The sequence below is a fragment of the Haliotis cracherodii genome, unplaced genomic scaffold (genome assembly GCF_022045235.1).
Source record: "Haliotis cracherodii isolate W230 unplaced genomic scaffold, xgHalCrac1.p SCAF_29, whole genome shotgun sequence".
NCBI classification, from domain to species: Eukaryota; Metazoa; Mollusca; class Gastropoda; order Lepetellida; family Haliotidae; genus Haliotis; species Haliotis cracherodii.
This window is the reverse complement of record NW_027266285.1, coordinates 2,671,889-2,675,663: the sequence shown is the minus strand read 5'-3', so window position 1 is coordinate 2,675,663 and position 3,775 is coordinate 2,671,889.

Genomic DNA, 3,775 nt, shown 5'->3' with positions numbered 1-3,775 from the left:
TGATGTGACTGTTAACCTTCTATAGCGTCTCACAGGCAACTTGGGTTGTATGATCCCTAGGGAGCTGAGAATGAAAAATCAAGTGTATACTGATCCACTGACAGGGATACTAATAATGCAGAGTGTCGAGCATGCATTGCTAGTGGTGTAGGGGCTTTCCAGGCTGACTAGTATTAATCTGTAACACCACGTTAAGCCCCATTTCACCTCACATCGGAATAAACCACGATCTTATTGTTTTGTTGAGGCCATTTAGCATTTCATCTTTTCCACACCGTAATAAAAGCTTGTTAAAGTAAGTGGAGGCTGCCACCCTCTTTGCTGCGCGTGATTCAAGGATCTAAACTGGGCGGCAAAAGAAAGTATAGGTCGAGTTCCATGATCGTTAAAAAATAGCAATAACAAATGATTAATCAGCCACAGTTTGAATGAAATTGTGCAATCACAGGGAATGTAAGCTCAAGGTAAATAATGGTGGCGTAAGAAATTTCATTTTCAAAAGCTGTCTAAAGTGTCACCAAAACATTGTCAGGCACGCTACAATTTCATTGTCGACACAGTTGCCTTCAATAGCGTGTATGACGCCTAGCTGCCTCAATGCATGCTGTGATACGCCGCCTCATCGATGACGTCAATTTTCTGATGACGTGGACTGGAATCCTTTGCCACTCGTTTCTCAGGGCCTGCTGCAATTATTGTCTGTTGACGGGAGGCCGATGGCGTGCTCTAATCTGTCTGTCACGATGGTCCCACAGATGTTCAATATGATTCATATCTGGTGAGTGGGCAGGCCAGGGCAAAACGTCAACGTTCTGCTGGTTTAGAAAGTTCCGAGTCAGTCTTGCAGTATGGGGCCTGTCATTGTCGTGTTGAAGCAATGTCCCCTGCTTTTGATTTTGTAAGAACGGAAGCACATCTGGCTGCAACACTTGGTCTCTGTACTGCACAGCGTTCAGGTTTCCTTGTATAATCACCAAATCAATCTTCTGATCCACAAATACCGCCCTACACCTTGACACCTCCCCCGCCGAATGGATGGACCTCTCGAATACAGGCCGGAGCCAAACGTTCACCTCTGCGTCGATAAACTCGTTCCCTGTCGTCATTTCGAAACAAGTTAAATCGACTTTCATCAGTAAACAGCACTCGACGCCAATTTCTCACTTGCCAGCGTCGAACCTGCCTCGCCTATCGCAGTCTCAGGCGTCGATGTCAGTACCATTCCTCGGAAAGGACGATACGCTCGGATTCCAGCAGCACGAGGTCGTCGTAGTACTGTACGTTGGCTACTGGGATTGTCCCAACGCTGTTGCCGCCGTCGCCGTAACGAATCTGTTTCGCAGGTGAAGTTGTGGAGTTGTCACTCGTGGTCGTCCGGTTCTAGGCCTGTCCTGTGTCCTCCCTGTCTGCCTGTACCCTAGAATCAGCCTGGCTACTGTCAAACCTTCTGGCAATTTGGACCTGTGTTGCCCCCATTTCGGCCATACCGAAGCGTTGGCTACTGGGATTGTCCCAACGCTGTTGCCGCCGTCGCCGTAACGAATCTGTTTCGCAGGTGAAGTTGTGGAGTTGTCACTCGTGGTCGTCCGGTTCTAGGCCTGTCCTGTGTCCTCCCTGTCTGCCTGTACCCTAGAATCAGCCTGGCTACTGTCAAACCTTCTGGCAATTTGGACCTGTGTTGCCCCCATTTCGGCCATACCGATAGCTCTCTCTCTCTGTGCTCCTATGGCATTTCTTTTGTGTGCTTTCATCACGTGTGGTTATACCCTGCCGACGAACGCATGTATACAGCTAACAGTTTATGCCATAGGCGGGAAACCTGTTTCACCATTTTTTTGTCACCGCACGAGCGCCGTCAAAGGTGGCGCGTTCGGGTGAGGTGTTTTTTGGTACCTGTTCCTGGGCAGTTATATTCCCAATACCCACTTTCCACTAGTTATCGCTGTTTTTAGGAAAATTACAAATTGCCAACCTATACTTTCTTTTGCCGCTTAGTTTATTTAGATGGTATACGAGACACAGCAGTGTGGTACACGCGATACGCAGATATCTTCGTATTTGCGACGCAGATTCAACAATTTTTTTAAATGATTGTGTATATTTTTTTATTTTTTTTTATATTGTTTCAGTAATTTAATTTCAAATCGCACCCTTTTCTCAGTGCTTTTGAGATTTGCGTTAAATAGTATACGCGGTTCAGACATGAACAATGCCACTCAGAGGGAAAACGTAAATGGTATTCAGGATTCTGGGGAGGAGGTTGACTATGCTTGTCATAACAAACAAAAATGTTAAATGTGTATGTGGTCAGGTTTTATGATTCGTTTGTTTAAACGCTTCTAACAAAGGGTAATAACAAATCATTAGCCCATGAAACAAATGTCAAATGATACGATGTAAGGACTGTCAAGCTCGTTTTAGATGTACGGGTTTTGCCAACAAAATGTACTTACCTTCACCACACACAGCTGATTTCGCCCAGGGAGGTAATCAACGGATGTAAAGCTGGCAGTTGTCATTTATTGACAATGAAAGTGAATCTTGTACTCGAATAGGGTACAAGTTGGGTCTGATTCAATTGTTTGTTTACAAGGACACACTAAACTCATAACATCTGACATTTTATCAAACGCCGCCAAAGCATATCTTCTGGAGTGTTGAGTATATGGTTCTATCCTGAATCTATCTGCAATGTATCTTGCAGTTTTCACAGCGAACAGTAGATTTGACACCTGTCATCATGTCATATATTAAATGTCAGACGTTAAAATTAAGTGAATGTCGTGTATTGTGCATGTTTTTATGTAATATATTATAACAATTTAAGATCATTGGATTATTTCATTTAAATGATTGCACTAGGCGATGTGCAATGCATTTACGAATTACCAATATTTCATAAAGTCAACAAATTAAAATAAGATTTTAACTACACCATGTTAACAGAATGTCGGCTAACAAGCCCGGCCGTCTTGTATATCGTGATTTTAAGCAAATTAACATGTCTGCAACATCAGTGATCTGTCTCAGAAAAGTGAATGAATGTAAAAAATGATTTAACGCGGCCTTGAACAGTATTTCATTGTTACATTAAAACAAGTTCCAGTAAATAAAAACAACTGCCGTGTTCAACTCGATTAGCGCGCGACACCATACATTTTACGACTGTTTCATGCAGTTGTGTTTGACGCGCTAACAGTGTTATTGTGGTGCGCCTTTTTCATCCTGGTATTCGGGAGTGACCTGGAGATCTCGGAGGAACCAGATGCTCTTTTGGAGGTTACACACACACACCTGTTTAGGCAGTGTTGGGGCTTGCTCACTATCAACATGCACCGATGTATTGAATAAGCAAGGTTTTCAAGCATCGTACTAAGTATACCAGTGAGTGAATTGGGTTTAACGCTGCTTTTAACATTATTCCAGTTATATCACGGCGTGACAGCTTAATGTGGGAGGAAAGCCCGATGTGATGTAGGACCTACACGTTTACCACTTTGGTGAAACCCACGAGCACGGGTGTGGTCAGACCTAGAAACATAATCGCGGCGAACCAGAATTCGAACCCACGATCATAGGTTTCTGGTATGCCCAAGGGACGCAACTCACCGCTGCGAATTGCGGCGCCTCAGACACCTGGGTCACTTGTAGCCCCATAAAGTATTTCAGCTACACACAGACACTTGTTTGCCTTGTGGGGCTTTCATTTATATAGGGGACGTTTTGTACACAGATAAGTTTGATATATTTTATTGAATAAAATAAGGGAGTGAAT